Below are 24,262 nucleotides of genomic sequence, written 5' to 3' on the forward strand. Positions count from 1 at the left end.
CTGGGGGCTGGAGAGATGGCTCAGCGGGTAAGAGCACTGACTGCTATTCCAAAGGTCCTGAGTTCAAATCCCAGCAACCACACGGTGGCTCACAACCACCCATAATGAGACCTGATGCCCTCTTCTGGCGCGTCTGAAGACAGCTACAGTGTACTTATGTATAAAAATAAATAAAATCTTTTTAAAAAATTAAAAAAAAAAAACAAAAGCTTTTTTTAACAAAACAGTTCAACTTCATGTCATGTAGACTGCAAATAAAAGTAGAAGTCATCAGCTGGAATCAGGAAGGTAAAATCCCAACAAAATTATTTACCTTAATAATAAAAATATATTGATGAACTCAATACTAGTTGAATTAGTACTGATCAGAATGAACAGATCCTAACTAGACTCAAATTTTAGTGCAGAAACTGCAAATCACAAAATACTGTGTTTAGTCCTTTCTCGTCCCTTGCCTGTTGCCAGTCACCTGCTCTAGATGCTCTCGTGCAGAAGAATCTGCAACAATGCCCTTCTTCCATGTGCAAACTTAATTCAGGATGTCAGTTAAAAACAGAAACCCAAAATTTAATTTGGTAAATATCTACTGAAATATTGAATATACCTTCCTTGAATGGTACTGGATTTTCAATTTAGCATTTAAAAACACACAAAGAAAACTAAAAATCTATACATGGAACCAAGCAGGTAATAGTTCCCAAATGAATAATGTGAGTTTTAAATTCTGCACACTCTGAATATGAGATCTTACATCTTCCCACTCTGCTCTTTGTCCACAGTATCCTCGCAGTATATGCTACTCACTGGGTAGTCATGGAACCACTGTCTTGGCAGTGCTCAGTGCTTGTGTTCTAGTAACTCTTCCTTCACTTTCATCATGGCCTTAAAGCAGAAGAGGGGGTGATGCTGGAAATGTGGGTATGCTACAGGGGAGTATTTGATACCTCCTTTAGATGAAAAAGGGAAAAGAAATTAATAAGGAAAAGCCAGTATGTATAGAGTCTGGGACTACCCATGGAACTATTGTCCCACGGATGATATAAACTGCCTGTGTCAGCTAGTAAAAGCTAGAGTCAACTGAGAGGAGGGAACTTCAACTGAGAAAATGCCTCCATAAGATTGGGCTGCTGCAAGCAAGCGTGGAGGGCATTTTCTTATTTTGTTATTGACGGGGAGGGCCTAGCTCACTGTGGATGCAGACACTCCTGGGCTGACGGTCCTGGTTTCTATTAAGAAATCATGTTGAGGAAATCATGAGGAGCAAGGCAGTATGCAACACCCCTCGATGACCTCTGCGTCAGTTCTTGCCTCCAGGTTTCTGCCCTGACTGCCTTTGCCGATGAAGTGTGAATTGGACGAGTAAGCAGAATCAATCCTTTCCTCCCCAAGCTGCTTTTGCTCAAGTGTTTCATGACATCAATAGCAACCCTAACTAAGACACTGCCTATGGCTGCTCTACATCAGCAGTTGGGTAATCATAGCACATCACCCGACCCTTTACCGAAGTGTTTGCCAACTCCGGGACTTTTCAAAATAAATTGGAAAAAATTTCCTTACCTATTCATCTGTAAATGAAGATGACAGAGCTTACAGAATTCCTTACAGATTGTTGTGTACAATCAAACTTCTGAATATTTACAATATTTGAACCGACGTAGATATTTCGTGAGTTGCTAAGCAAAGCAGAGTTGACTCAACAGCTCAGGTGGAGTGAACTGTGGGGCTTAGAATGCAGTCATGTATGACTCAGCAGCACCCTAACTTACTGTGACTCAGCACGCCACTGCCAGACGAGGCTGGACAATGACAGAAGCCTCTCTGGGTGCCTTTGTTGGGACTACAGGATTTTCAAGTAAGAGAAAATGCCTGGAGGTGAGTAAAACAAATAGACTTTAAAGTTTCATAATAGAAAACAATTGGTTTCCATTCTCAAGCAGCAAATCAAAGGACCAAGTTCCAAATTAAAATGTCAATAAACCTAGTCAGTAAACATCCAACGAATTAAATGGAGCATAGCAATTATTGTGTTAACTTTCTCACACTCTGAAGTTAAGAAAAGTAGATCTGTTCAACATTCCTCTTCTACCTCACCACCGCTGTTCTCCCAGCCCAGCCCAACACCTCTGAAGGCCAATGCCACAAGAAAAACTACGGTAGAACTGGGTGCCAAGGCTGCTTTGTTTTGTGGAGGAAATAGACAAAAAAGAGGTCACATGGTATAAAAAATAATCCTTAGAAAACCCTGAAGCCTCAAAGGCACATCTAAAAAAGGGTGTTGGCTGGTCAGGTCACTTTATCCTGACAGTGGTAGAAATGTTCACTTAGATGTTATCTGGGACTTGAGATGGCTCACACTAACTGCCTCGGATTAACAGCATTTTAGATTTCCAAAGGAGCAGGTTTAGAGTAGCACAAATGGAAGAGGCTCTGGAGCGAGTCAGAAACAACTCATTTGAGCCATAATTCCAGCACTCATTTTCTCTGTGATCTTGTGCCAATTAATTTACCTCTCTGAGCATTCGTCTCTTCAATGAGGATTATGATAGAGCTATGTTCACAGATCATGGCAATTAAAGCACACATCATAGGTGCATCTGGCCCTCAGAATGTTAAATATCAACTAATTATAACAGGACCACAGGCCAGGAATATAGTCCTCAGACTTCACTGTCAGATGGAAACTGTCCTTCAAACTTGCTAACATGACAATGTGGACCCAGGTAATAAGAAGCCAGCATCTAAGCTCTTAACTACCACATTGTATATTAGAATGAGCATCTCAGGTTTTCCTAAAAATTGCTCCATGTAACACAAAGCATTTTAAAGCCTTTTTCATCAATGTGATTCAAAAAAAAAAAAAATGCTATTGACTCAAAAGGCTAATACAATTATTGTTTTAAATTCAATATCTATTTAGGAAACCTAATTTCAATCATAGAAGAAAAAATAATCCAAGTTCAAGAACATTTACTTACACCCATCTGAAGTGGAACTAAATAAGGAAAGTAAAATGTTATGGGACAAAAACATCTTTTATCCAAGAAAATAACAAAGACCTTTGGTGACATCATAACCCTGAGCCTCTAAGCCAGAAGAGTCATTGGTCACACTCTTATTCTATAGAGGAGAAACTGAAACCAAGAGCCAAATGGACTATCTAGAGCTAGTCAAGCCAGTGCATCACACCAGGTGAAACAAGGCATTCCACCACACCTGACCCGGGCAGACTCCTCTCAACAGTAAGCGCAGTACCTCATTAAAGTCACATCTTGGTTAAAATACAATGTAAAATGTCTAGTTAATGCACAATAGAAGCACACAGGAAAGGAGCAAGTGGGAAGGGAGTTCTACCAAAGTTTTGCTTGGGTTTGAGTTTGAGTTTTGTGAGACAAGGTCTCACTGTGTAACCTGAGCTGGCCTTGAACTATCTAGTCCAGGCATACCTACAACTCATGGCAATTTTCTGGCCTCACCCTCCCAAGTGTTGAAATTACAGGCAAACATCACTAGGCCTGGCTTACCACAAATTATTAAAGAATTGACTTGAATACTAGTAAATGTGTAAACTCTGAACAAAATGCAGACAATGAGTCTGTAAATATTACTAATGTGCCAGGCAGTGGTACAGCATGTCTTTAATCCTAGCACTCAGGAGGCAGAGAAAGGCAGATATCCAAGTTCAAGGTCAGCATGGTCTACCGAGAGAGTTCCAGGACAACCAGAACCACCCAAAAAACCTGTCTAAAAAAACAAAAAACAATATACATATATAATATTTATATATATATGCATAATAAAATATTCTTCAACTGTTTCTATGCTTTGAAACTTTATCATCATCATCATTATTATTATTTTATGCATATGGATGTTCTGCCTACATGTAGGTCTATGTCTTTGCAAGGCATTGGAATCCTGGAAATGCAGTAGTTATACAACGTTGTGAGCAGTGGTGTGGGTGCTAGGAATCAAATCTGGGTCCTCTCTGAGAGCAGCAAGAATTGTTAACTACTGAACAATCTCTCCAGCCCCTTCTGGGATTTCAATATAAAAATAATTCTGTAAGAGAAATTAATTCTTTCTTCCTATATATTCTACAAAAAAAAAAAAACTGCCTGCAAAGACTTATTATATTTCTGATGATCTTTTTCTACAAAAATATCTGTCCTGTTCCTTTAAGTAATATTAATAAATTATAAAATGTTCTCTTCCTTGGGGGAAAAAAAGTCAGTAAACAATACTTTCAAAATGCTGACTTACTACATACGTATAAAACAGAATTAGTATGCTCCTAAACTCTATTCTAAAGGAATAGAAATTCCTTACATTAGGTTACAAATATTTGTATTCAAATATACCTTTTGTTTAAGGCAAAACAGATGGGTTTATTGTTCAACTTCAAAATGATCACATATGGGAAGTGATTTTATCTCTGTTTAACAGCTAATGTTTTTGACTCCTCTTCTGCCAACATTGCTTAATGTGCACAATTTCTTAGAAATGAACTATGGTGCCAGGTGTGGTGGTATATACCTGTAATCCATTTGGGATCAGGAATCTAGAGCCATCCTGGGTTTTACTGCAAGTTCCAGGCTAGCCTGGACTACATGAAACCCTGTCTAGGAAAAAAACAAAAGGAACAGAACAGAACTGTACCATGGTTACAAACAGAACTGAGTTTGCTGGTGCTGCGCAAACCTAATTTTTTAGTGATTTAATTAAGTTAAATCCGTAAACTAAGTAGAAATGAAAGAAAGGGTTGAGGGGATGATCAGCTAGTGAAGTGCTTGCCATGTAGGCACAGAATCAGAGTTCCCAGCACTCCCAGAAAAGAAACCCGGGGCTGGGAAGTGGAGACAGGCAGATCCACGGAGCTCACTACTGCCAGACAGCCTATTCAGTGAACTCACTGAGGGCCTGTCTCAAAACATTAAAGTTGGAGGGTGACTGAGGAATTCACCCAACCAATAATGGTCTGTAGCCTGCCCCTTCCCCCATCCCACATACCCACACAAACTCATACCCACCATACAGATACATATACGAAAGAAAAAAAACTGGAGACTTACGAGAATTCTTCCCCAAAGCAAACAATTATCTTTTCCTCTGTAGCAAAAATAAATAAAAAAAATAGATTAGTAGTTCTGAAGAAAAAGGAACAATTATTCCAAAGAAGTACCAGACTTGGCAAGCTATAAATAGGAGAGAATCACTGAGTCAAACAGCCTCAGCACTTTGGAGAGAGGACAACTGGGTGGATGGCAGCTTTCTTGACAAGCCAGTGAGTGAGAGGAGAGCTAGCAGAACAGGAGAGGAGGAAACAGTAGGAAAGGTGGAAACCCGACTCAGATGGACTTACGCATGGGCAGGGTTAGTATGTACTAAGTATAAACTGAACCCTAAGTAAAGCCAAGGTACATAATCTCAGCCCCCTGTGGGGCGCTCACTCATAAAATGTTAAAACACCAGGGAGATTTGTTAGAAACAAAGCTAAAGCCTTTGGTATGTAATAGAGATAACATACCAGTATATAACTAAGTAAATTTATACTAAAGACACCTTCAGATGGTGGCTGTGTCTTCCTCCTTGCCACACCCTTTACACATTCCAAATAAAAGTTAGAAGCTTCACACTGGAACCTATTTCTAGAAAGACATAATTTAATACTATGGCAACAACTCCAGAAATTGTTCTTGCATCGAAGAGCACGCACAGTTAACCTTCTCTCTCTGTATCTACATAAAGCAGCCCTTAGTACGCACACCTCTACCACCTCATCTGCATCACTGTTTTCTATTAAATACCATGACAGTTCTATCTGCATACTTCTCCAGCTGTTAATATCCTTCCTCCTATCTTCTAGGCATAATTGTAGTGTGAGTTTTCTGAGTTAGCAAGTGTGATCTTATTGTCACCTGGCTCGATTTACAATTACCTAGAATATGCTTCTGGGTGTCTCTATGAGGCTACTCTGAGAAAAGTTAGGGTTTTCTTGTTGTTGTTGTTTCTTCTTTGGTTTTTGTTTGGTTTGAAGGGGGAATGTTAATGGTGGTTGTTTTTGAGACAGTGTCACTATGTAGCTCTAGCTTCTTGGTGCTCCTGTGTAGTTCAGGCTGGCCTCAAACTCAGAGATGATCCTCTTGCCTCTGCCTCCAAAGTGCTAGGATTAAAGGCCGGGACTATCATGCCTGGCCCAGTCTAGAAACGTTTAAGGAAGGAAGGAAAGAATGTGGACAATACGACCCCAAATGCTGGAACCAGGCTGGGGCTGTGGATGGAACAGAGACAGCCAGCTGAGCCTCAGCATCCTCACTGTGGACACAATGTATCTGCCTCACATCTCTGTTGCCATGACTCCCCAAATGATGGACTGAGGCTTCACACTGTGAGCCAAACAAACCCTTCTTAAATTGCTTTTGCTAGGTATTTTGTCACAGCAGTGAAAAAATAACTAGTACACCAAGTTAAACACCACATGCTACCAAAACTAACCATCATTCATCAGACTAGTTAAATCTTCTCTAGATTATTTCAATACCCAAGATACCTGAATGATATGTTCTGATGTTTCAATTATTTTTTAAGATTTATGTTTTGAATGTGTGTTAGTGTTATGCATGCATTATGTAAGTGTGCAGTGCCCATAGAAGCCAGAAGGGGGCATCAAATCACTTGGAATTGGAGTTCTAACGGGTGCATACTTTCATGTAAGCACTAGGAACAGAACTCAGGTCCTCTGCAAGAATAGCTAGTGCTCTTAAGCTCTGAGTCATCTCTCCAGCCCCAAAGTTCCATCAACTGTAACTTGGTCCAAATTAACCAATTTACCCTTTTTCACAACTTCTTTCTACTTATGTGACTTCTTTTCCCCATTCTCTTTCAGTCGTACCATATATATGGTATTTTTCTAGAGAAAAATGTAACCTAATTTTGCAATTCAAATTTCTGTTGTTTTGTAGAGTGGAGGATCAAGCCAGGGACTTTTATACAAGCTAGACAAGAGCTCTACCACTAAGCTACACCATGTGTGTGTGTGTGTGTGTGTGTGTGTGTGTGTACATTTTGTGAAGGTTAGTAACAATTTTTAGGAGTTGGTTCTCTCTTTCCTCCATGTAAATCTCAGGGATTAAACTCAGGTCATTAGCCTTGGCAGCAAGCACTTTACTCATGGAGACATCTCATCGGCCTGAGTGAATCCCTATGATGTCACAGACAAATTCGGGTAAATTATTTAACCATCTGAGCCCCAGTTCCTTCATTTGTAAATTGGACATAATATGATCCTATCACGTACTCTATTGCCCCTTTCAAATTAAAGGGAAAGAAATATAAGAACTCTAGGGAACTGGTAAATAGTATTTATAACAAAAGATTACATAATAAACATTTTCATTTACACATTTCCTACATTTTTTTTTTAATTATTACATTGAGTGGGATGATGCTTATAATTCCAGGACTGGGAGACAGAGGCAGATGCAGCACTGTGAATTTCAGGCTAGCAAGGGTGACATGGTGAGTCTTCTGCCTCAAAATCAAAATTAAACAACCACTAACAGTACTTCCCAATTCTGTCTTCAATTAAAGAGCACAGTAAATCACATTTTTTTCCAGTTTTATCTTAGGAGGATTTAAGAGAAATCTGACCTACAACATCTGGGCAGAGACCAAGTAGGAAAGTCAAATCTCATATCGTACTGTACTAGAGCATCCTTTTATGCTGTAGAAGACAGAAGGTTTGGAGATGGCTCAGTCAGTGAGGCACATGGGCGCATAAGCACGAGGATCCAAATTCAGATTCCCAGAGGCAACATAAAAAGCTGAGGGCAGCAGCACAGATCTTCAGTCTCAGTGCTGGGAGGCAGGAGAGGACCTTGAGCCTGCTAGCCAGTTGTTTTAGCTGAGTCACTGAGCTCCAGGCTCAATGAATGACTGTCTCAGAAGGTGGAAGGTACCAACACAGACCTCTGGCCTCCTTATGTGTTCACTAGCATATATGTACCTGCAACACACATACACAATCTTGACTATAAAAGAAAGGCTATGGTATATTCCAACCAAGTGACTATTACATTCTGTTTAGACTCACTGCTCCATGAGAAGATGGATTAATGTTGTCTGTCTGGGGGCGGGGGTGGGGGGGAGTAAGGAAATAGAATGGAGGTGTTGAAATGGGGCTCTCACACTATAGCTCAGGCTAGCCTAGAACTCATTATGTAGCCCAGGCTGGTTCAAATTCATACATGACAATCCTCCTGGCTCAGCTCCTAGCTTGGAACTGAGGGTCTGTCCCACCACTTCTGGTCCAGTACTATTTCATCACTGATTTGAAACCTAGGCTAAATTCATGGTGTTGATAGGTTTACCACCTTCCCAATGCCTGCAGCTTATTGGATGTGAGGCACCATGCCGGCAGTTTTATGCTCATTACTACTACTTGCAGTAACCCTATGAAGTTGATGTTTTTATTCCATTTGGAAAAAAAAAAGAATTCTTGCTCCCTAAATAAAACCTGAAGTTTAGCAAAGGTGGGATTCAAACCCATACATATAATTATAAAGATTGTCTAATATGTAACACAGCAACAAGTTATATGCTGACAGTAAGATATCTAATATTTCCACAGTCAGAGCTATTTTGGTATCTGTGTGGGAAGTAGAGCATCATATCCACTCAACTGTACAAGCAAAAGCAGGGAATGGGCAGGAGAAAAAAGGTCATACTTCATAGTAGAAAGTTCTAGAACTTTTAAATATTAAAAGTATGACACCATCAAACTTAGCATGACCTGCTTTGGGGTAACTGGAGTTACCCACCTGTTTTCCACCTGAAATCTGGTGATAGGTGAGAGCAGCAGAAGTCAATGCCATGTACCACCATATACACAACTCACCACGGACACAGGCAGGCCTAGATAGGATTCCCAGCCCATCAGTCATACCCTAAGCCTCTTCAGCTTGCTTAGGGTAGCAAATCAGAATGAAAGTGAAAAATAAAAGTATCAGTTTAACTCGAGAGCACATGCCTAATATGTATGTGGAAGGCCCTGGGTTCAATTTCCAGCATCGCAACAAAGAAAAAAATGGGAACTTTCTCTGTATCCAGTAAATCTTACTATTAACTGAGCAATTGTATCATACGTGCTCTAAGCTCTCTGCCTATACTAGTCCAAAATTGACTTTATTAATTAGGTACTGTGTTTGTTCCACTTTATAGATCAGGTAACTAAGACACAAACAAGCAACTTGCTCAAGACCACACATAAGGAAATGGCAATGCCAAGATTCCAACAAGGAGGTGTCACTGCAGATCCAAAACTCAAACAGGCCAACCACTGCCTCTCAGTCTTCCCCGAGACATGACACGTAAATTCCAGCAATTTCCTCCAAGATGCTACAACTGAAAAAGAATTTTGCCTCTGTCGGGGTAAGCTCAAAATGTTTCCTAGGACTGGACAGACCTTTCGTCCCAGCACTCCAGAAGCATAGGTGAATGGATCTCTGTATCTGAGGCCAGCCTGGTCTACATAGCAAGTTTCATAGCAAAGCTAGGTCCTGAGGCCCTTCTGTCCCACCTTCCAGCGGCAGCCTATATGAAAGACGTTCTTGCTATTTTCCTGCTTGCCCTCACTTTCAATGGCAAGTTCATTCCCTCACTAGCATTACAGCCTACTTCTTCTAGATTCTGACATATACTTAAGATTAACTGAGACATCCAGACTGTGCCCTGAGGAACTACTGGATTCTTAGATTTGAGAAACAATGTTGAAACAGTATGGCCACAGCCTGTAAGCCACTCTAATAAGTGATAGATACATGGCTGGCTGGCTGGCTAGATAGACAGACAGACAGACAGACAGTCATTCTAGCAATTCTGTATATCAGGGAGACAGGCCTCTGGTCATGCATGTAGAGTCTCTAGATTGGAATAATTGAGTGGGAAGATTCATGCTAAATTCAGAGGGAAGGCTAGACTGAATAAAAGGAAACAAGCTAAACCCAGCATTGATCTCTCTCGGTTCTCTGAATTAGACACAATGACACACTATTTTATGAGGTTTACTTCATTTAAGACAGATAAAAGCAAGCTACTTTATTAAGAGAAAAAAACCCTAACAAATGAGAACTATCCGACTTTTCAGTTGCTGCAGATGAGTCAGTGAGGAGGCAGTTAGAAACCCATAGCTGATGCTAGAAAAAGCTCATGTTTTCATGAATACTGTCAAATGATGGTCTGGGTGCATCTTATTATTCACTCTGCACTGTGCTGGTGGGGGAGAAGACATAGCTTCCCTCCGCATCATAGGAAGAAAAGGAAGCCAGTTTGTATATGGCCTTTTCTGAAGATGAGAACTGTATTCTAGATTCTTAAAATATTGCTACTCCAATGCCACCATTCTGGCATCTAATAAGTTTGTATGTGCCGCTTAAATACTGTTGATCTTTAGATTGATAAGGATCAACTGTAGCAGAAAGCAGTCAAGTTTATTGCCTAATTCCAACAAAGAGACTTTAAGTAACTTTTCAGCAGCGGGGGAGATGTTTACGTGCTAGCTATACTTTAAATAAACATAATGTAGGTGGGGTGTGGGCATGTGTGTATGAGTGCAGAGGCCAGAGAAGGATACCAGGTGCCCTGCTCTTGCACTCTGAGGCGGAGTCACTCACTGAACCTGGAGCTTGCTGTTTTCAGCTAGAATGGTTGGCTGACAAGCCCAGCAATTCTCCGGTCTTCACCCTTCCCCTAACCCCAGCACTAGGGCTGTGCATGGCTGCTTGGCTTTTACATGATGCTCATGCTTTCAAAGCACGTGCTTTTACCAACTAAGCCATTCCCTGGCCCTGAAAAGAAACTCTCTTCACAGCCCAGTCCCTGAACCCACAATCCTCCTGCCTCACTCAGGCTCTCACGGACTTGGAATCACAGGCATGTATCAATGCCCAGCAACAGAGAAATATTAAAAACAATTTTTGCTTCTAATTTAATTTCTATTTTGTGGCATGCAAAAAAAAATCCTATAGCATTGATAAACTGCATTTTGCTCTATTAGAGATAACCCTGTTTGAATTATCAGGGAGTGCTTCGCTGAAATCAGGATACCAAATCCACATTGCATTCAGAAGCTGAGCATAGCTAGGTCTGGTGTCATGAACCTGTAATTCTAAGTCCGTGAGAGCCTGAACATTCGGAAAACTGAGGGCAGTTTGCAAAAATTCAAGGGCAGCCTGGGCTACATGACAAGACTGTGTCTAAGGTAAGAAAATAGATTTTTTAAAAGTCTACTTTTCCATTATAAAATAGAAAAGACAACAAATTTCTTATAATTGCCAACACATCTCTTTAAATTTTTTTAGATTTATTTTATTTTTTATTTTGGGGGACTTTTTGTTATTATTGTTGTTTCGATGTATGGGTATTTTGCCTACATGCATGACTGGGCATTGTGTCCATGCCTGGTAGCTTCACAGGCCAGAAGTCAGGGTTGGAGGCCCTGAAAATAGAGTTACATAGAGATGGTAATGAACCACCATGTGAGTATTGGAAATTGAACCTGGGTCCTCTAGGAGAGCGGCCAGTGCTCTTAACTGCTGAGCCATCTCTCCAGCCCCACCCAATTCATTTTTTAAAAGAATTACTTTAATTTTTACTTTTTGAGACATGGTCTCAATATAACAGAGCACGGCCCTGAGTGTCTGCTCTGGCCTACATGTGAGTGCTGAGACCACAGGCATGTGCACTGCAGGAGTTCAAACTTGGCAGAGACTCTCCCATCTGACCTACATTCCAACCCTAGTTGTTATTCTTATGATTAATACGATTATGATGTATGTGCACACAGAACCATAAAGCACGTATATGTATATTATGCATTTACTACTTACTCCGCAAGGCTTCCCCTCCATGGAAAGAGCCGTAGCAGTTTATTTTCCTCAGGTGCCAAGCTACAGGTGTCCTTGCAAATTAGTTATGTGAATTCCTAGAAGATGGAATTCTTCTTAGAGAATATTCTGAGAATTGTAAGGAGAATTTCCAACTGGCTTTTAGACAACTGCAGACACAACTTTAACACAGATGTGTGACATGAAGGTCTACGAATATGCAAATATAAAATTTTATTGAGACAAAGCTTTGAAAAAACTCTCATGAGGCACAAAAATGAGCATTCAGTATCCACAGGGCGGCTTGGCTTTGCTGTTTTATTCTCACATAATCCTCCAGCGTACCTGTGAAGTGATGGTTTATTGCACATTATGGAAAAAATTATTTGTTCTAGAACTATGCTAACAGTACCCAAATGTAGCTGAGCACTTGAAATGCAATTGGCCTGAACTGAGATGGGCTGTATCTGAAAACATACATCAGATTTTAAAGACAAAACAAAAAATTAAAATCAAAATGTGGGAAAGCTTTTATTCAATTAAGATACATTATAAAGATTTGTTTCATCTACTTTTACTGTTTAAAATGTGAGCCCAAGAAATTAAAAATTACCTAGTGGCTGATAACAATTCTACTGGACAGCACTGGTTAGAGATTTAAGGCATATATTTTGAAACTATCTATACTACTAATATATTCTACACAATTGTCAGGTTTTAACATCAGAAAGGTGGGATTTTTTTAAATTACATATTATCAGGAAAAAAAGATTTATAAGGTTATTAAAAGGGGGTACTACTTCAAATATTCATTTGACTATTGTTAAAGTGTAGTTTATTGAATGCTGCTAAAGTTTAGTTTAGCAGTATAAAAGAATAAAAGGGAAAATACCAAATTTTCTAAATGAAAAGAATTCCCTCCACTAAGCATGAATTTGTATCTCCTAAACCACTCCAGCTCCCACATATTTGTCACTGGGGGTGGCTGGCTTTCTGCTGACTATAATTGACACATAAACCATATTCCTACTTTATATAGAATAATATCAAGTAGAAATATTGCTATATATGTAATGAATTATATATATACTAAAATCAAACAAAAATAAACAAAAACCCTACATGGATGAAGGCACCAAATTATGAGCTTTAGTTATCCCTAAATGGAAGGACAGATTTTCTTTTTACTCTATGTTCCATTTAGTCTGCATTTTTTCTACAGCAATAACTTTTCCTATCTTCAATGCTATTCATTGGGGTAGGGGCCTTCTGAAGAGAAGGCTCGGCCGTTAAGAGCATATACTGCTCTTGCGGAAGGCTCAGTTCTCGGCAACAACACTATGAAGGCCACAACTCCCTGTAACTCCGGCTCTGGGGGTCTGACACCCTCTTTGGACCTCTGCAGGCAAATGAATCCAAGTGCACATACCATCTCATTCCCTATGCACACCAGGCTGGCCTCAAACTCTTGGAAATCGACCTGCCTCAGCCTCTTGCGTGCTGAGAGCACATCTGGCTTTTCAAAAGCTATTAATATACTGGATGGTGGTGGCACACTCCTTTCATCCCAGCACTCAGGAGGCAAAGGTAAGTGGATCTCTGAATTCAAAGTCAGCTCCAGTTCCCGGACAGCCAGGGCTACAGGGTTTCAACTGTGCCTCAAACGCAAACAAACAAACCCAGAAATAACAATTATTATCACCATCATTATTATTAACAACAACAATAATAAAAGCTATGACTTTTAATGTGTGGTATAATATATAATGCCAAACTATACTTCAGATCTTCAGCTAAAAAGGATGCAGAAGATTAGAGGGAAGCTTTTGTGTACAGCAGGGCTTGTCCAGCCTAGTCAGATAGCAAGCCCATGAAATACAGGCCACGCAGACCCAGAGGAGATAAGAGAGGATTAGCATTCCGTCCTTTGTAAAGCCCTGGAGTTGCCTTTTGCAGAAGAATATAAAACATGGTGTTTCCCCCATGACAAGATTCTTTGCTAGACATTTGGAACACAGAACTGGGGGAAGAACTACAGCCTGCATTTATAATAGGAGTCAGATTCCATTTACTTGTGTTTCATTTTTAAAAAATACATAAAATGAAAGAATTCAAAAGTTCAACTCCCTAAATTAGAAATTACTGTATTTATAGACTATGTCTGTGCTGCTGGTGGTGTGGTTTACAGAGTCACAGATGCTACCATTCCTCAAGCTTCATTTGTATGGAAAGGAGCAGGAAAGAAGCGATTTAAATATGTTCTTACACAGCATGGATCAGAAAAGGTTATCAAATGACAGGGCTCTCCTCTCTCACTCTCATCGCTCATTTCACTAACTTCCTTGTGCAATCTGGAAACTAACAAGCTCTTTTAACTTCAAGATGAAGAGTTCATTTATAATCCAGGAGTTTTCTTGAAATATTTGGTTGTAAAGTTTACCACTGTGGTTACCACTGGCAACAAAAGGTAGAGATTATTAATGGGTGGCATTAGCAAAATGCTTTCTACTGCTTCGCCAATACCTTAAGTCTTCCTTTTCACACAAACTCCCACCATTCCGCCTACTGCCTACCCAATAAAGTTGCAAGTACCACCCCACACCTGTGAGGAAGGCAGGTTTGCATCCTTTCAGATGTCTGTTATTGCACCATTTAAGAGTTGAATCATCCATTGCTTTTCCTGTGTTATAAGGTAAACAAATCTACTTTGAAAATTAAAGTGGAAGCCCTAACTTTAAACAATGAAAAAGTGCTACAGCCAATGGGCTGTGGATAAAAATGTAAATGTATACTAGAAAACTACAAAGTATCATTTATTTCTAAGTATAATACTTGTACTATTAACAAATATATGATACTAACCACACTTCCAATGTTAACTCATTAAAAACCCTCTTGGCCCTTGAGTAGCTGTGGCAAAAGGATCAGGAGAGAGAAGCAAACTGAGAAAATCATTTTCCCAAGGACACAGCTTACAAATGGCAGCTGTGAGAATCAGCTAAAGCCACTGTGGGCCCTGTATTCATCCACTTGTAGGCACAATGCTATGCTCCCAGAGGGCTCAAAAAAGCAGTACATTCACCAAAGCCCTGGGAAGCATTTAGTAACAATCTGTGAAGTGCACATGAGACGGGGAAATGGCAAGCCTGAAAGGCAACATAGCTAGCCCCTAATTCCAACACACCACTGTAACTGTGCCAGGACAGCTCCTGTCAGTGCCGCCTTCTAGTACACAAATAGGGTCTCTTTTCCTTTAACACTCAGCACAGGTGACTCTACAGTTCTAAACACCTTTAAGATACTAGTCTCAGTATTTTAGAATAACAGTTTAACTTATATTTCAAGTATTTGTTTCTGTTTATGACATATATGCTAATTTCACCTCGACCCTTATAACATAAATATGAACACTACCACCATCTTACCAATAAGGAGACCGAAGCATTGTTAGGAAACTAAGTTAAAGTAACACAGTTAGCAAATTGCTAACAAGACAGGTTGACCTCAGAAATTAGAGTCCTTTCTACTCCTGGAGGGTAGGTTTATGAGCTACTTGAAAGATAGTAATTGTGTGTTTACAGAGCCTAAAATGAGGGAGTTACCACACACATTTATTTTATTTTGACCAAAGTCTGACTTGGACAACTAAAGTTTTTAGTATCTAATATTGTCTCAAACAAGCTAACTAAAGCTTCAGTTCTTACTGCATAAGGGTCAAGCATCTCTGAGATCCCTTCGTTCAACAAGCCTGTATCTACTAAGTGCCAGGGACTGAGCTAGCTGTCTGCACTTCACAGAGGAGTCCGTTCCAGTCGGCACAGAAGTATGCTTAGGTTTCTCACAACTAATAAATCCAACAAAGTAGGACATAAAAATGAGTGACGGCTTTGCCAGCATTCGGTGGTAGAACTAAGAATGCAGTCCTATGATTACCTGCCCCTAGACTACAAAGTGTTCAAATCTCTCATTCTTCTTATAGTTCCTGCAGAGTGACAGGCACCTAAATAATTACTAGATAGGTAGTATTACCCTGCTTCAGGCGGTGCCTCCTTTTAACAGCTGTCAGTGGATGCCTACCCATTTTTACTAGAAAGGAACTGAAAGATGTTTTACTAAAACCTCGGTTTACCAGGCAGCATGTCTGAATTACTTTTACATTGCATTTTACATTGACTTTAATAATCCAATGATAAATGTGAATATCTAAGACCATCTATGAAAGAAGTTGACAATTTTAATAAATAAGCATATCCAGATGAGGTATTATTAAACATTTAATAGTATTAGTAATTAATGCTGAATATTTAATAAGTAAATAATATTAAAGCATATCCACATATAATATTTAACAAATAAGCATACCCAGCAAATCGTTGATATTTTTGTGGAATTTGATTTTATCCAGTTTTACATCAAATCATATTGATTGTGAAAAAGTGGCAGAGCTGAAGAGATGGCTCAGAAATCAAGAGCACCTGCAGCTTGCTCTTCCTGAGAACTCAGGTCTAAATCCCAGAGCCCACAGGGCAGCCCACAACTAACTTTAACTCCTGTTCCAGAGAATCTGACATCCACCTGTAGCCTCCTCCAGCACCCGGCACACGAGGTGCACAAAGATAAATGTAAGCAAGATGTTCATACACATAAAACTAAAAATAGAATGAAAGTCAAATGCAGCAGAAACCAACACAGTGCAATGAACCCCTTGATTGAAAGCCTCTAAATATAGGTATGGTTATCAAAATCAAAACACAATGAACTCTTTGCTGGTTGATAATTACTAGTGCATACATGAAACCGTGGTACATTTCAGAACTGACATAAATTTACACCAATGTTCAAATGGAGCTTGTTTGAGTTCATCCCTTCTTTTTCCCTCTCTCCTCTTTCCCCCACCCCTTGATACGGGGTCTCACTACGTAGCCCTGACTTACCTAGAACTCACTAAGTAAACCAAAATGGCCTCAAACTCACAGATACCCACCTGCCTGTCTCCTGAGTGCTAAGATTAAAGTTCATTGTTTCTTCTGTTTTTCTCTACCAAGCTCCATCAGTATTTAATGTCCATACCATTAACTGGTATTTTCCCCTACTGCTATTCTTTGTAAATCTATAGTCTATCTTTTCCTAGACTGTACATTATGGAGGGAGGAAACAATGTTAATCCCAAACATAACTCAGTATTTTCAAGACATTAAGTACTGAATAAATATTTAGTAACGATGGATATGGCATTCATCTTGTTTGAGACATGCAGCCAAATGGCTTATCCTCTTATTTCTGACTGAAACAAATCATTGGTACATCTTTGAATTTCTTCTCTTCTTTAGCTACACATACCTCAGGAGATGTAATCTGCACTGAGACCTCCCAAGTATACGTGGCCTGGAACAGTCTATTGTGAATTATAGCTTGATACATTAAGTTCAACTGCTGAATCTCCATCTCAGATAGGATGTCTATTACACATTTCAAACACTTAACCAGTGTGTGGTAATGCATGCCTTTTATCTCAGTGCTTGGAAGGCAGACACAAGCAGATCTTCACGGGTAGGAAGCCAGCCTGGTCTACATAGAAGTTCCAAGCAGCCCAGGATACATAATGAGACCTTGTCTCAAACAAACAAACAAACAAACAAACAAAACAGCAAAACCTTTAGCTAATCTGCAACGGAATTCCTGGGTTCTCCACAGAAACTTCCTCTGTTCTGCTCTGTACCATTTTCCACTTCAACCTTCTAGGTGCTTAAGACAAAACTCCTGAGTTAGCGCTAGCTTTTCACATTTTATCAAAGTCATTAGCAAACCTTTTGCATCAAAATATACCTACTTGTAGAGGCAGATGAACCCCTGCAGGTTTCTATGGACTGAGATGAAAACAGACATGTGAGATTTCATGTGTATTCCTGACAAAGCCCAGAGCAGTGACAGAACCATAGTGATTGATGAACACACTTACCATTCAGAGCTTGACTTCCAAATACAATAAAAAAAACTAGGATCATTGAACAAGTGACTGATTCTGAGGCTACAGAAGGAAAAACAGAGTGGGTGCACATACTTTCACAAGGGACAGGAGCATTAAAGGATACAGAGGTCAACCTAAAAGAGCTCCCAATGTCCAAAGGCAGAGTAATTTGAATAATGATGGTACTGAATTATAACTGTTAAGTATAAAATACTCATGAATTTAAGCTGATATGCATGATTAGAGACAGATGGGACAAACAATCTTTACAGAATGATGGCTCAGCAGTTAAGAGCACTCACTGGCTGCACTTCCAGAAGACCCAGCCTTAATTCTCAGCACCCACATGGCAGCTTTGTAGTCCAGTCCCAGGCATCCAGAACCTTCTTCTGGTCTCTGCAGGCACCAGGCACACACATGATGCACACACATACATACAGAAAAAAAAATACATACACATAAAATAAATAAAATTACTTAAAAGTAATAAATGTAGAAGAAAATCAAAGAAATACAAAAGTTTCCTCAAAACACCACAACAATAATTATTCCAAGCAAGACAGACTGATGAATGTTAGAATTAGTGGGCAGAGATAAGATAGTGACAGTTTCCAGTCTAATCATGAACGCTGAGCATGGTGGTACATACTTTTAATCCCAACAATTGGGAGGCAGAAAGAGATTTCCATGAATTTGAAGCTAGCTTGGTCTACACAAGGAGTTGCAGGCCACCCATGAAGCTATAGTGATTCCCTGCCATTAATTAATTAATTACCATTCTAAGTATGGTAGGAGGTATCACAATTAAGAGCCAGCTGCCTCATCAGGTAAAAGCTCTTGGGGCCAAGCTTTATAACCTCAGTTTAATGCCAGGATCCCACCTGGTGGAAGGAAAGAACCAACTCCCAAAAGTTGCCCTCTAGGGCTGGAGTATGATAGCTCAGTTGTTTAGAGTACCTGTTGCTCTCGCAGAGAACCCATGTTCAATTCCCAGTACCCGCATGGTAGTTCACAACCATCCACAATTTCAATTCCCAATGCCTTTCTCTGGCCTTTGTAGGCACCAGACACATCCATAGTACACATATATTTATGTAGGGAAAACACATGTATAAAATAAACTAAATCTAGAAAAGAAACTTAAAAGTTGTCCTCTGCCCCTTGGTCTTCTAAACTTTATATGACCCAGCACAAGGCAAGGCCTGGGCCAAGTAGTGGGAGTGGGTGGGTAGGGGAGCAGAGGTGGGGGGGAGGGGTATAGGAAACTTTCGGGATAGCATTTGAAATGTAAATAAAGAAAATAATAATAAAAAATTAAAAAAAAAAAGTTGTCCTCTGACTTCCACATGCGTGATGTGGAATATGCCACTGCATACACACACAAAATAAATTAAAACAAAATAAATAATAAAAATGTAAAAAGAAAAAAAACACAAAGCAATCCTCAATTGGAGAAAATCTATTAAATTGCCTGATCACTATTCCCTATGAATATGTGGATATGCAGGTGCACATGTGTTATGTAGAACCCAGAAATCAAAATCAGTTTGTCTTCCTCCATTGCTTCTCCACTTGTCTTTTTAAATAATAATAAATGTATGATCTCATACAAAAGACAGTAAAAGCAAAGCCAATGAAAGGAGTAACTGAGGAGTTGAACATCACTGAAACTAAATATACTGCTATGTTAAATCCATACCAAGATAACAAGATAGGCAATAACTGGGGGAAAACACTAATGAGACATATCTTCTGAGAGCAGACAAGAAAAACTTAAAATTCAACTAGAAAAGAAGTAATCCAACTGAAAATGGCCAAAATAATCTGCTCGGACAATTCATTGGAGGTGACACCTTGTTTTTTGAGACAAGGTCTCTCACTGAACCTGGAGTTCATCAGTCGAGAGGGGCTGGCTGACCAGTGAACCCCAGATGTCTGTCAGCCTTGGCCCCTACCCTCTTTGCTGGGGTTACTGAAACACACAGGATATGTATGCCTGCCATGTATTTTATGTGTGCTCTGGAGATGCAAACTCAGGTCCTCACACTTGCACAACAAACAGTTCACCAACATTGCCAGCTCCCCAGTCCCCTGACCAGTATTCTTTAAAAGTACCAAGGTCATAAAAGAACAAGAAACTGCCACACAATAGACAAGATAAAGAACTGACAACTACATAAGATGTGGTGTGGAAAACAGAATGCAAAAAGGAAAAACATAAGTTGGGGCATCATACCAACGTTAATCTCTTGGCTTGATAAGCTGTTCTGAATAAGATGTTAGCTTCAGAGGAAACTCTGTGATACCCATTTCTCAATGGTTCATAATGGGAACAGTTTTGCCCGCTGTCTGGAGCAATTTCTGATTGTCACAAGTTGGAGAGATGCTACTAGCATTTAGTGGAAAGAAATCTAAGCAAGATGCTGCTTAATTCCTTGTGTATCCAGGACAACATCCACAACAAAGAATTATCCAGTCCAAAATATCAGACATGCTAAGGCTGGCAAAAACTGATATAAAGGAACTCTGGGATTTGGGCAACTCCTCCATGATTCTAAAATTTTCTCAAAATAAAAAGCTTCAAAAAAAAAAAAAAATCCAGTTCTAATCACTTTTCATTAATTCCCTGGTTGCTGCAAGACACCACAGTCTCTTAATTAGATTCTTTTTTTAGCAGTGCTAGAGATCAAACCTAGGGCCTTGAATACGCTAAGCAAGCACACTACTACTGAGCTATACCCCAAGCCCCAGTTTAACTAAAATTTTTATTTGAGTTTCTGAGACAAGCTCTCACTATGTAGCCCTGATGGCCTGGGTCTCACAGAGATTCCCCTGCCTCTGTCTTGGAAGTATACTGGAATTAAAGGTTTGTGCCACCATACCCAGTTCAATAAATACAATTTCTAAGCAAGTCTCGAACTGGTCTCGTTTCTATTTTTTTCTTTCTAGATGACAACCACTGCAGTAATCTAAATGAAGAAAAACAAAAAACATTCACAAACACAGTAAGTCTAGTCACATCAACCTTCTGCTCAGAACTATGTAAGAATCCTAAACTCTTTAGCCCCCAAAGCAAAACTTACTCTCAGGCAGGTGAGATGGCTCATTGCATAAAGGTGCTTTGTCACCACAAATGACAATCCAAGTTCAGTCCTTTCGACCCACGTGGCAAGATAGAACCCACTCCCATATGTGTACCACAACACACACACACACACACACACACACACACACACACACACACGATTAATTAATTAATTAGGAGATTTAAAATTCACCCAGGCATGGTAGTTGCATGCCTTTAGTCCCAGCAGCCAGGAGGTTGAGGCAGGAGAATTACCATGAATTCAAAGACAGTTGACACTACGCATCAATATCTTTCTCAGGGGAAAAAAAAGCACAAGTCGGCTCCTTTTGGCATCCCTAACAGCCTTTCTTGCTTTATTCTTCTCTCTAGCACAACCATCTTCTAATATAAGAATTTTTGTTTAGTTCATTACTATGACCCCTTCTCTAAAGCAGTACCTGGCACACACACCCAATGCTTCACAAACATTTTCTAATGATATACCTCAGAAGGTCCAAATTAAATACCTCAATGTTTTTCTTCTACTCCCTACAGTATATGGTTTGGAGAATGAGAAGGCTTTAAATACTGGTTCACTATTTATTTAACTTCTCAAATCCTCAGTTTCCTCATCTAAGGGAATGACAAAGGCAAGCATATAAGCTGTGTACTTCAGGCTTAGGACCAGAAGTACTAAAGTGTACAGCAGATAGCAGGTACTCTTACTTCACCCCATCACTAGTTTTGCAGCTTTACGCTCCTTCTATGCTTTCCAAGGTTAGATTTATAATGGTACCAATATCCTCTCATGCCTTCCAATTAGATAATCCCTCCAGGTTATCTGCTCATGATCCATCATGGACTCCACAATTCTTCATACGAGTCACAATTCTGAGTATCTTTAATTCCCCGTCTTTAGGGATCTCCATTAAACTAATATTGAGACAGCAGTTGGTAGGGACCTGGGCTCTGAAATTTACAAGTAAGGTTTGAACTCTCACTATTCAACTTACAAACAAGGGATATAATAGTAAGAAAAGGGGCTCATGGATACTGAATAGATTCTCCGGATATAATCAAACTGCATACAACTGAGAAAAAAATCAAACAACTATGTCGATAAATCCAAGGTCTACAACCTCAAAACAGTCCTCAATATTCTTCAGTTTCCTGACCACTGTCGATCTGGCTCTCTGATCTCCAGTCTTCTCCTGTAAGTGGTTTCAAACTCACATACTCTTTCCAAGCTCTGTCCTACCCCTTTCATTTTTAGTGGCTAATCAAAATCACCAAGACATGCTACCAAGTCTTTCCCTTCCCTCTCCCCATCAGTTTCAAGCTTACCCCACCATCTATCTATCAGTCTTTACCTCCTCTTCTGCTCACTGAAAAATAATACTTCCCATTTGTGATGGTTATTCTTGGTTGGCAATTTGACTACATCTGGAACGAGCTACCCCAAACAGGCTGTATAAGCCATGGGGAGAAAGCCAGTAAACAGCACTCCTCTGTGGCTTCTGTGTCAGCTTCCAGCCTCCAGGTCCTGCCCTGTGTGAGTTCCTGTCCTGACTTCCTCCAATGATGAACACTAAGCTGAAACTCTTTCCTCCTGAGTTGTTTTTGGTCATGGTGTTTATCACAGTGATAGAAATCTTAACCAAGACACCCAGGGCCAAATTCTCTACCTCTGCCCAGGATATTCATGTTTATATCCTTCCTTCCCCACTCCCCACTCCCACCTTCCTCGCTATTCTTCCTCTGTGCTTTCCTCTCCTCCCTCACCCACTCTTCTCTCAATCCTTTGAAATTTTCCAGTTCCACATAAGCATGCCCAAGACACTCTTAATTTATAAGCACTTTTTTCAGCAAAATTCTCTAACTCTTCAGCATATGGCTTCCTTATACTTTCTTTCTTTTTTTTTTTTAATGTTTCCACTTTTTTATTATTATTATTTTCTTTATTTACATTTCAAATGCTATCCCGAAAGTTCCCTATACCCCCCCCCACTCCTGATCCCCTACCCACCCACTCCCACTACTTGGCCCTGGCATTCCCCTGTGCTGGGTCATATAAAGCTTACAAGACCAAGGGGCCTCTCTTCCCAATGATGGCCGATTAGGCCATCTTCTGCTACATATGCAGCTAGAGACACAAGCTCAGGGGGTACTGGTTAGTTCATATTGTTGTTCCACCTACAGGGTTGCAACCCCTACAGCTCCTTGGGTACTTTCTCTAGCTCCTCCATTGGGGGCCCTGTGTTCCATCCAATAGCTGACTGTGAGCATCCACTTCTGTGTTTGCCAGGCACTGGCAGAGCCTCATTAGGAGCCGCTATATCGGGGTCCCTTCAGCAGAATCTTGCTGGCATGTGCAATAGTATCTGGGTTTGGTGGCTGATGATGGGATGGATTCCTGGATGGGGTAGTCTCTGGATAGTCCATCCTTTCATCTTAGCTCTAAATTTTGTCTCTGTACCTATATCCTTTCATGGGTATTTTGTTCCTTATTCTAAGGAGGAATGAAGTATCCACATGATGGTCATCCTTCTTGGTTTTCTTGTGTTTTGCAAAATGTATCCTGGGTATTCTAAGTTTCTGGGCTAATATCTGCTTATCAGTGAGTGCATATCTAGTGACTTCTTTTGTGATTGGGTTACCTCACTAAGGATGACATCCTCCAGTTACATCCATTTGCCCAAGAATTTCATAAATCCATTGTTTTTAATAGCTGAGTGTGTAAATGTACCACATTTTCTGTATCCATTCCTCTATTGAGGGACATCTGGGTTCTTTCCAGCTTCTGGCTATTATAAATAAACTTCTAAGTCCTTGGTTAGAAGCACTATTCTTGCTCGGACGTGGTGATACACACTGGGAGAGAGAGACAGGAAGATCGAGGTCAGCTTTGGAAACAGCTAGTTTTAAAAAGCCAGCCTGGGCTCCATGAGATCCCCGTCAAGAAAACCCAAAAAGAAAAACACTGTATCCTTCTCAACTAGCTGAACTCCTAGCGGTATTGAATTCTTCACACCTCCTCTATACATTACAATGTAACTAACTGCTCTAAATTATTTCAGACAACTTAATCTCCAAGTCTCAAAATTCCTTCAAACTTTATGTTACTTGCCCTTTCATGGTAGGACACAGGTTGATAGCTCCTAGTCCTTGAAATATTCTCCCTCAGCTTCCAGATAAACCCTCTCAGTCTCTCTGGGTTTTTTGTTGTTGTTGTTGTTTGTTTGCTTGCTTGCTTGCTTGCTTGTTTGCTTGCTTGCTTCTTTAGTTAGTTGACTGGTTTGGTTTGGTTTGGTTTTCCATCCTTGGTCTACCTGGCATAGATGACTGACT

At 40.1% G+C, this 24,262-nt stretch overlaps 1 protein-coding gene across 8 annotated transcripts in view; it reads right to left on the reverse strand.

Annotated features, from left to right (window-relative positions):
* Nucleotides 1–24,262, reverse strand: part of Peak1 (pseudopodium enriched atypical kinase 1) — a 217,288-nt gene that overhangs the window by 188,978 nt on the left and 4,048 nt on the right. For 2 of the 8 annotated variants that reach the window (XM_029543520.1, XM_029543517.1), the window contains exon 2: nt 5,070–5,106. The exons of 4 other annotated variants lie outside the window; for them this stretch is intronic. The gene's annotated coding sequence lies outside the window, so the exon portion shown is untranslated. Of the gene's footprint in view, nt 1–5,069; nt 5,107–11,882; nt 11,978–24,262 lie in introns of all 8 variants that reach the window. 2 more of the 8 variants (XM_029543518.1, XM_029543519.1) reach the window with 2 other exon arrangements.

This window comes from Mus pahari, chromosome 10 (assembly GCF_900095145.1).
Source record: "Mus pahari chromosome 10, PAHARI_EIJ_v1.1, whole genome shotgun sequence".
NCBI classification, from domain to species: Eukaryota; Metazoa; Chordata; class Mammalia; order Rodentia; family Muridae; genus Mus; species Mus pahari.